The following is a 10,431-nucleotide window of genomic DNA, read 5'->3' on the forward strand; positions in this document are numbered from 1 at the left end:
CTTCTTAAAGGGGAATTTTAAGAGTCCCCCTTAAAATTTCTTGCAGAGCTGGTTTGGAGGTCACATATTCTTTTAGTTGCTGCCTGTCTTGGAAGCTCTTTATCTCTCCTTCCATTTTGAATGAGAGCCTTGCTGGATAAAGTATTCTTGGTTGCATGTTCTTCTCATTTAGGACCCTGAATATATCCTGCCAGCCCTTTCTGGCCTGCCAGGTCTCTGTGGAGAGGTCTGCTGTTACCCTAATACTCCTCCCCATAAAAGTCAGGGATTTCTTGTCTCTTGCTGCTTTAAGGATCTTCTCTTTATCTTTGGAATTTGCAAGCTTCACTATTAAATGTCGAGGTTGAACGGTTTTTATTGATTTTAGGGGGGGATCTCTCTATTTCCTGGATCTGAATGCCTGTTTCCCTTCCCAGATTAGGAAAGTTTTCAGCTAGAATTTGTTCAAATACATATTCTGGCCCTCTGTCCCTTTCGGTGCCCTCGGGAACCCCAATTAAACGTAGGTTTTTCTTTCTCAGGCTGTCGTTTATTTCCCTTAATCTATCTTCATGGTCTTTTAATTGTTTGTCTCTTTTTTCCTCAGTTTCCCTCTTTGCTATCAACTTGTCTTCTATGTCACTCACTCGTTCTTCCACCTCGTTAACCCTCGTCGTTAGGACTTCTAGTTTGGATTGCATCTCATTCAATTGATTTTTAATTTCTGCCTGATTAGCTCTAAATTCTGCAGTCATGAAGTCTCTTGAGTCCTTTATACTTTTTTCTAGAGCCACCAGTAGCTGTATAATAGTGCTTCTGAATTGGCTTTCTGACATTGAATTGTAATCCAGATTTTGTAACTCTGTGGGAGAGAGGACTGTTTCTGATTCTTTCTTTTGAGGTGAGGTTTTCCTTCTAGTCATTTTGCTCAGTGCAGAGTGGCCAAAAGCAAGTTGTATTGGGAAAAAGAGAAAAAGAGAGGAGAGAAAGAAGGAAAGAAAAGAGAAAGAGAAAAAAAAGGGAAGAAAAAAAACGAAAAAAAAAAAAAGAAGAAAAAGAGATAGAAAAAGAAAGGAGAAAAAAAGGGGGGTGGGGGAAGGAAACAAATCAAAAAGCAAAAAAAAAAAAAAAAAAAAAAAAAGAACCACGGGGGAGTATCTTCTGATTCTGTGTACTTTAAGTCCCTTGGCTTCTCCTGGAAGTTGTCAGTCTAGCTGGTGTTCTGGGGGAGGGGCCTGCTGTGCTGATTTTCAGGTGTTAGCACTTGGGGGAGCTGCTCTGCCCCTGCCTGGTGCAGGGCTCAGTGGGGGTTGTTTACCCCGTGAGGCCGCAGGAGGAACAGCCCCAGTGGCGGGGCCAGCTCTGGAAACCTGGATTCAGCTCCTGCAGGAACTCCGGAGCTCTCTGTCTGCAGGGCCTGGAGGCTCCGGGGCGGGGCCGCTGATGTGCTCAGCTGGGGCAGGAGCGTCCTTGCTGTCCTGGGCCCTCCCGGCCTCTGCCTGTCCCGGGGGAGGCGGGATCCTGGGCTGTGTCCCGGCGCCCTGTGCTCCGGAGCCTGAGCTGGTGGATTCGCGCTCCCGGTCCGCGCAACCCCCTCCGCGGAGCTGCAGCCCGAGCCCCTCCGAGCTGCTCCTGGAACCGCGCAGCCCCCTCCGCACGGAGCCTCTTCCTCCGCCCCAGCCCCCGGAGCTGCTCCCGCCCCACCCCCCCTCCGCGGAGCCGCCGCCCGAGCCCCTCCGAGCTGCTCCGGGTCCCGCCGTGCGCGCTGCAGCCCTTAGGGAGCTCGGCGCACTCTCCCGGGGCGCAGGTGTCTGTTAGTGTCCCCGGGAGCCCGAGGGCATCCTCGCCCTCCTGGGTCCTGCTCCAACTCCCTGCGGGCCCCTTTCCGCCCGGGAAGGTCGGTGCAGCTCCTGCGTCTCCGGGACGGGGCTCTCCTGTCCTGGGGACACTCGCCCCGGCCTCAGCCCGGCTCCTCGCGGGCCCCTCCCCCTTGGAGGCCTTTGTTTCTTTATTTCTTTTTCCCCGTCTTCCTACCTTGATAGATGCGCCAACTCTTCTCACTGTAGCATTCCAGCTGGTCTCTCTTTAAATCTCAGGCCGAATTGATAGATTTTCAGGATAATTTGAAGGTTTTCTAGGTAATTTGGTGGAGACAGGTGATTTGGAGACCCTGCTCTTCCGCCATCTTGCTCCTCCTCTCCATCTTTATAGTTTAATTAAGTAGCTTACCCTGTATTATAGAATAAGGATTTAAGCTAGATCCTCTGACTCTAATCTCCAGGCTTTTTTCTATATTATGGTGTCTCCATTATTATATAACCTTGCACTACATTGAGAAAGAACAGAAGATAAAATAAATCAGGTATCACTTAAGAACCCTTAAACAAGTAAGTGAGAAGAACCACTCATCAAAAACCAACATGGTCTAGTTAAGTCATTATAGTATTAAGTTGACAAGTTATCATCTCATCAGCCACATGGGAGGAAAACCTAAAATCTCCAGTAATGGGACTTCTAATCTGACCTTCACAATAACCTATACATCAGACATGGCTGGTAATACCATCTCTGAACACAAATTCTGAGAAGATAAATGTTTGCCTACGTCACTGAGCTGCTAAATATGCTCAGTAAAATGGGTTTATTATGTTTCTCAGAGAAAACCAGCATACACGTAGAACATTACTGGTCAGAAATTACTTCCCCATTCAAAATTAACAAAAGGCTTTAGATTATTACATTACCCAAGAGTTTTTTTAGCAGGTCCTAAATTAACTCTATTAACATTGGCCTTAACTGTTGATCACAATGGATTTTCACCGGATATGTAGCCCCGGCATAATTTCATCAGCACCCCATATTACTGCAGTCTTGGTCCTGATTATGAATTTTCTAAGTAGTAACTGTTTGCTATCTGCCTTTCATTGTGGTTTGTTGAGTCTAAACCATGCTAATCAATCTTCTTGCTTCTCTGCCTTTAGCAATCTGTGTTTACAGTACTATGCCACCCTCAGAATTTTTTATTACAAAAGATTTGCCTATATAAAGATTTTATAAACCTAGTAAAGACGAATTTTCATACAAAATAAGATCATCATAGAGACATATGTAAGAATGTTCACAAGCGGATTTATTAATATTTGATGCACTTAACAAAACAGAGTGAGGGGGAAAGCATCTGTGGTGAGATGAACATATGCAGCAAGTTTTTTCATTGCTTGTTTGAGACTGTTGTTCTGTCAATATATATACTGGGTAATTACTCAACTTATAAGTGTTGCATCTGAGGGATCAGCTAAGAGAAGTCCAGTAAAACTGAATATGCTAGTATCTAATAATAGAAACTATTAAAATGTATGGAGAAAGATGTTCTTCTAACTCAGTGTTTAGTTTTCTTGTTCAGTCATGGAAAAAAAAACACGGATATAAATTGTTTTAGTCAACAAGGTATAAGGGAGAGGTGATGTTCTTATTTCTTATGAGAAATGCTTCCTGATGAATTTTGATGCTAATTTCCAAATATTCTGTGCACTGTGAACAGTTTTACAAAGAAATGGAAAAAGCAATGAGTGCATTAGAAACAATAAATAACATATAGAAGGAAATGTTAAGAGTCATTTGGAACTTTTGGGAGAGAGGAAAAGTTGACATATGTTTACTTAATATTACCTTTATTTAACAGAGAGATGGTATTGTAACTGACGTAAGGAATGTGCTTCCTTTGAAAGTCTGCATTTGGACTGTAAGCTACCCAAGAGTTTGGTTTTCAAATGCAAATATAAGCACACACTAGCAACCACCCCATCTAGTCAAAGCATTATTATATAAAGTTTCACTATATGCCTAGATACTTTTAGAAAAAGAAATCCTTTGCCAATACTTATGGAGTGATTATTTAGTTGCTTTTAAGCTCTATGTATTCACCCAAAATGTTGGTCTTGTGAAATTGTATTGTAATCATTCTAATAGAATGTGTGGCCACTTTTCAAGATGCTCTATTAAACCAATTACTCATTAAAGCCTTTATTGACTCTTTCCTCTTTACAAGTGAAGTATATCACTACCAGATGGAGTGGGAAATGCCCAGCCTGGGTAATGCTACTCTGACATCAAGGGATAGAAGAGTTTCCAGAAGACTCTCTTAAAGTAGAGAAAAATGTTTACTCTGCTTACTCTGTTTTTATAAAACACAGAACAAACCAAGCAGAGTAAAGACTGTTTTTTTGTTGTTCTATGTATGTATGTATGTAACACTTATTAAGTACCTACAATGAACCAGGAATTATATTTTATTGTTTAAAAAATTCAAAGCTGTAAACTATGGCTCCAGGTGAGAGGTTACCAAAAGCAGCCAGAAAGGATCAAAATCACTCACTCCCAAAATTCTGCTTTGCAGCTTGGCTAAGGATCAAAATCCTCAGAACCAAGGGAAACCTCAACATGGAGATGCCCCTGCCAAAGACCAAGAGAAGGAGCTCGGGGGAGCCAGCCCAGGAGTGGAGCCAGATGATGGGTAGGAAGCTCTGACACCAACCTCACCTAGTGCAGGCTATATATATCTTATAGAGGACACCATATGTAAGCCATATTTTCCAGATTACTACCCCTAAGCAAAGGGTGGCAGTCATGCCACACCAACAGCACAAATTAGTGTCATGCCATCCCTCCCTCACTTATATTATCCCATAGTAGCTCACAAGGGGTAGGCACCCTACCTTGTTGACCCTGCTAACCTCTGCTACTAAAATCAAAATCTAGGAAAGATCTCCATCTCTGCTCCTTGCCTTCTTTCAGCTCTTTTCAGTCCATTTCTGACTCACAGTGGCCAATATAAGTGGTACAGTGGAGCCATCTTATGCCCAAAGTGCAGAGCTCTGCCTCTCCCCTGTGCTTCCCTCTCTCCATGTCACACTGCTGATCCCTGGTTGCATTGGATGTCAAGCTTTTTCAGGTAACTGTCAGCTCTTCTGTGTCCCACTGTCTGATCCATTGCTCTGGGCTAGAGCGTGGGCTTTGCCCTGTAGCTGCCTCACTGAAAGACTGCTTCTCTTGCTATTGTTCTAAAGTGAATTTGTACCCTTTTAGATTCATATACTATTCCTTCCCTCACATTTTGGGAGGTATTCCTCTTCTGTTCATAGGCAGAAGTCCCTTTCCCCATTACCCTCAAAATACAAAGTGGCTAGTTGTCATACTTCTACCTGGAAAATATTTTCCATTACTTATGATTTCTTCCTGCAGCTCATCAGTATCACGATCCCAATAGGTCTTTGTGTTTTTCTTACAATTTCTTTCATTGGAAACTTAGAGACAAAGTGAAGTTGATTCAGCTCTCTAGGAATATAATATTAGCAAATAAGTGGAAAGGTGTGAGAAATAGGAAAAGAGGTGGTACAGTGATGCTTTCTTTACAGTTGACAACTAAGACTCACAGCCAGGCATAGTAGTCCTGGCTCATAATCTGTTTGGGTCCCAAAATCTATCTTTCTTCCCTCTACTCCAGTGATTTGCTGTATGACTCAGGTGTCCTCCAGAAACTGTATTACAGATTATCCCCCTTTGTTTTTTGTTTTTGTTTTTGTTTCATCTTTGTTTTTGTTTTGCCTGATGGTGCTGCCGTCACACTGGCCAGCAAATATTTATTGTATACCTTCTGCATGCCAGGCACATATACACTGCTTTTCCTTTCCTTGCCTATGAAAGAACACTCAGCGCTTCTTCCAAGTAAACTTTCTTCAGGCTCCCTCTTGGCCTGGCTTCTTCCATTCTTTGATGTGTGGATCAGCAGTCAGCAGTCCAGCTACTCTCATCCACTTGACCTCTTCCTCTGTGACGAAATTGCACAAGGCTCTCACCACTGCCAAGTGTATGGCTCCAGCCTGCAATGACTGCTCGCCCCGGAGACAGTACAGGTTGTGTCGTGTTTTCCAAGCCGGTCGAGGAAGTGGAAGGGGAATATCAACTGTTCTTTGTCTTGTGTCACTGGGAAGTAAAGAAGATAGTCAATTCCATTTACTTTTATTCTTCCACTTCCATGCCCATAAATGATTGCTTCTGTTTTTACACTCTTTCTTTTACCTTCGCTGGTGCTGAAGGCCATTCCTTACTCATCATATTGCACAGGTTCGATCAGTTGTTTTTTTGATTGATAGTTACACTCCTACGAAATCTCTGCACAAATTCTTCTTCGGAACCACAGTGCAGTGTCAATAACCCTTCTAGCAGCCGAATGAACTGTGCATAATCTTGATCTGACAGTTTTTCCACTAACATTTCTTCTAGCTCTTCCTAAATCAGCCATCTGCTGCCAATCAGGTCTTTGGTTTTAGTTTTTTTCTGAAAATAGACCTTTGGCTTGCAACTGATTCTGACGTTTTTCTACTTCTAGTAGCTTTCCATATGCTTCATGCATTAATAAATAATAATACGCCTGTTTGCCAGTATAAAAGAAAATGAAATGGATGGCCATCTTCTCCCCACTGGATCGCTCTTTATTTTGGATAAATCTGTTCAGGATGCTTCATTATTGGCCTGGCTTGCTTCTCAAACAAACCACTTGGAAAAAGGCAAGCAATAGCTTTGTCAATATCCTCTTGCATAAAAGTTTCTGGATCTTTTCCCATCATGTTGGCTAAATATCTCTTTCCTATGTTGAACTCTTCCATCTGCTTTTTAATAAAATCCAGTTTCACGTCTTAAGGCTGCAACATTTTTCTTTGGTGTTACACCTGTGGAGTGCTTTAGCCTTAATATCTGGGATCCAGTACCTGTCTACAACTCAGCAGCTGCAGCTTTCCAGGCGCTTTGTGCCTTGTTTCAGGGAAAGGCTAACCCTACATTCGAGAAAGAGGTAGGAAAGTGCAGCGCGGCAGGATACATAGGGAGCCAACCTGTTGGCCACCAGAGAGTCAGGTAGGAGGGTTAGGGGGTCAGATCATTCCCCTTTGTATTTTAGTATGAAGCAACTACTTCTCTTGATCTAGCAGAAGTCTCTAATTGGCATCCTGTGAGTAACTCAGTGTTGCTTCATAATCTGAATTTTAATTCCAATAGACAGAGAAGTTTTTGTCAGGTTTAATAAGTCTTTGCCATTTTCTATTACAGTATATTTTGCTGGCTTCGCTTATTTGCATAATCTGAGTTTTGAGCCCCTATAGACTATGCCCCATGAAAATCTCAATGGTCTTTTTTACTACAGAATCACTAGAATGTTAGGATAATGCCTAGCACATAAGAAGTACTCAGTAAGTAAGGAATGATAAATGATTGAATTAAATCTTTTATATGAAAAAATGTGTGTGCAGATAAAGAAAGGGATGGAAAAATAATATAAAATATAATAAATACAAAAATATATAAAACATACTTCAATAATAAACTATGCTAAGATCCAACTATGCAGTAACAACAGATAAATTTTCATGCTTCCCCAACGCTGATACATTCCTGAGTCGTATTTTGCTCTTGAAAGTTAGTCCATCCCTGAACACCATTGTGTTCCCCTATCATGGCTCAGTTAGACACCCTTATGCTCATTCAGCCTGTTCTTAAGGCTTTTAGTAAATGGTACATATGATATTCACCTATTTGTTTACTGTGAATCCTTAACTAGTATGTATCCTATTTGAGTGCAGGATATCCTCTTGTAGCTCTATCTGTAGCACCCAACAAATGCCTAATGGCCTAACATCTAGTAGGTTCTCAATTAATACTTGTTGAATGACCAAATGAGTGCTTGATTAACTGATAGTCTTTCAGGGTTTTAGCCCCCATTTTATTTTCTTGACCTTTTTACTTTAAACTGAAAGAGATCAGCCAAAATCACATTCAGGGGATCCCTGGGTGGCTTAGCGGGGATCCCTGGGTGGCTCAGCAGTTTAGCGCCTGCCTTTGGTTCAGGGCATGATCCTGGAGTCCCAGGATTGAGTCCGGTGTCGGGCTCCAGGCATGGAGCCTGCTTCTCCCTCTGCCTGTGTCTCTGCCTCTCTTTCTCTCTCTCTCTCTCTCTCTTTATCATGAATAAATAAATAAAATCTTTAAAAAAAATCACATTCAAACAAAAATATTCTAGGAAAAATATCTACTTTCTAGTAGTTTGAAATTCTTTATATCATCTCTAAAACAGTGAGAAATGAAGTTGAGCATATCTGTTTTTATGTGGTGAGAGAAGAGGGAACAGGAAAGAGAACTGCCTTGAGCAGAGGAATTGAATTTGTATTTCCCAGACTATTGGGGTTGTATCTCAGGGGTAACTTCCCAGCTTCAATCTGTGAGATATAAGGTTCTGTCAAGAGAGATATAGAACAAAGAAACCTCTTCAATGACGGCCTTCACCATCCCTCAGAAAGCTTTTCTCCAGTACGAAACCTGAATAGGATGTCTCCCTTACTCTGAGTAGTCCTTCCCAATATATGTTCTGGTAGAAGCAACTTTGTATTCCTTAATGAAGTTCTCAAAGCAAAGTTTCAATAGGAATAGGTTTGTTTTGTTTGTTTGTTTGTTGTTAACTCTAACAAGTAGGTTAACTCTAACAGATTTCCTTTCTAATACGCTATCAACTTTTTATTTTGCCTATTTGGTCAGAATTCCAGATATCCCTTTGAACTTAAAGGGCATCTTTGGGAAAAGACTGGTAGTCCCATGCCTGAATGCTTACAAACCCTGCTGCCTGCTACTCAGCCAAATTATAGTCCACAGTTTCTCCCAATAGAGATATTATGAAAGACACAAAGATAGCTCAGGAGACCTGCTGGAAAGAGTGTTGTTAGGTCTTTAGGTTTGTTGAGATGCTAAGTAAATCTTTAGGTCTGTTGAGATGCTAAGTAAAAAAAAGCTGGACATTTCACTGCAGTCTCTGGTAAGATTATATTATGGAAAAAGAAAGAGGATGGATTGATAAGAATATAGAATAAAGGAGGATTTTGCCATGTTTGAAGTGAAGCAAGATGTAAATGAAGACTGAGGCTATGGAAATGGAGAGACATTGAAGAGACATCTGGATATGGGCCTAAATTGCTTTCACGATGCTAACATTCAGGTCTTTGTTATCTGTCTTCATAACCGGCTTAAGAAGCTGGAGATCCATGTGGTTAAATCTCAGAGCAATGTTTAAATCAAAGAAAGATCAAGAACAGCTAGCAAAAATTTCTTTAATTGACGTTTACTTAATCTTTACTCACCTTTTTCTAAAACATGAAGATCTAGATAGAGTCAAAGTAGCATTTTCTAAAATCCCATGTCTCCTGCCCTCTTCCCTCATACCTTGTTGCACTGCTCTAGTATTTCTTCCAATTCACCCAAATCCCTTTCCTGTACCTCTCTTTTCCCAGCCCTGGTCTACTCCTTGATCTTTATAACTCTATTTCTTATTTCTCTGGTTCTGTCTTCTTCTCCTTGTTATCTTTGCTTTTTATCACATGATTTCAAAATGCTAGTTGGTCATCTTCAGATAATTTCTCAGAAATTGAACTAAATGGATGAAGCCAAACCTTCCTTTTGCAGGTAGACTGAAAAAGCAAGACTGGTTTCAGAATTTTTCTCCTAACAAGACAACCAGTTTCTTCAAAGTTAGGTAATGCAGAATGGGAAAAGATGGTGAGAGAGAGGCACAAGCAAAATTACTCAGAAGACTAGTGTAACCAAGTGGATTATGCTAATAAATGAAGTATGGCTAATAGTTCTCCATCTTACACCTGGGATTGTAAACAAGAAAGATCTTGAATTTTTTGGCTCTAGGTCCTTGAATTAAGAACTATTGGAACCCATCACAGTTCCTTTATCTTTGAAAGTATGAGTTGCATAATTTCTTTAGTAACCATTACATTTCTCTCACTGTGGCTAGATAAACTTTCTTAGCATAGTTTTCAACATGATTATGTAAGCTATTTGTGGATAATCTAAATCCAGCATTCGATTTTCACTGCCTGGATTTTTGGTAAAAGTGTAGACTAGGGCAAAATCTGATCTTTCTCCCTATCTTGCCCTAACTTGAATTTGAAAGTGGCACAATTTTCTGTACCTTTGATTGTATGCTCTGAATGTGCACGTGTACATGTGTTTCAAGAGCTTAACATAAAAGACTTGTAAATGTTTGCTTCAAGAATTTTTGATGATCACAGAACACTTTGGAGTTGAAAATCTTTCCTTTGAGACCAATACATTTGAACTTCAATAACTGTAACTAGGCTTGCTTTGCTCTTCAGTGTGGCAGATTTTAAATCCTTTGATATCTCTTTATAATTTCTAATGTCAAATAAAAGTCTATGAAGATACCTAGAAATCACATTCTCTTTACTCCTGAAAATTTTATTAAGTTTTCCAAAGGTTATGGAAAGTTTCTTCATAACCACCAGATTAGGCCTGACATGTTTGTTAACAGGACATCAATTGTTTTGCTGATTTTTATATTTTTAAAACTACCTTCTCTTATGATGAAAAAAATCTTCTTTTTGT

The 10,431-nt window shown here is 40.7% G+C and overlaps 1 pseudogene; it reads right to left on the reverse strand.

Moving 5' to 3' along the window:
• Positions 1–5,687: 5,687 nt before the first annotated feature.
• Positions 5,688–9,238, reverse strand: LOC100683514 (annotated as a pseudogene).
• Between the last annotated feature and the right edge of the window lie 1,193 nt (positions 9,239–10,431).

The sequence above is a fragment of the Canis lupus genome, chromosome 12, assembly GCF_011100685.1.
Source record: "Canis lupus familiaris isolate Mischka breed German Shepherd chromosome 12, alternate assembly UU_Cfam_GSD_1.0, whole genome shotgun sequence".
Lineage (NCBI taxonomy): Eukaryota > Metazoa > Chordata > Mammalia > Carnivora > Canidae > Canis > Canis lupus.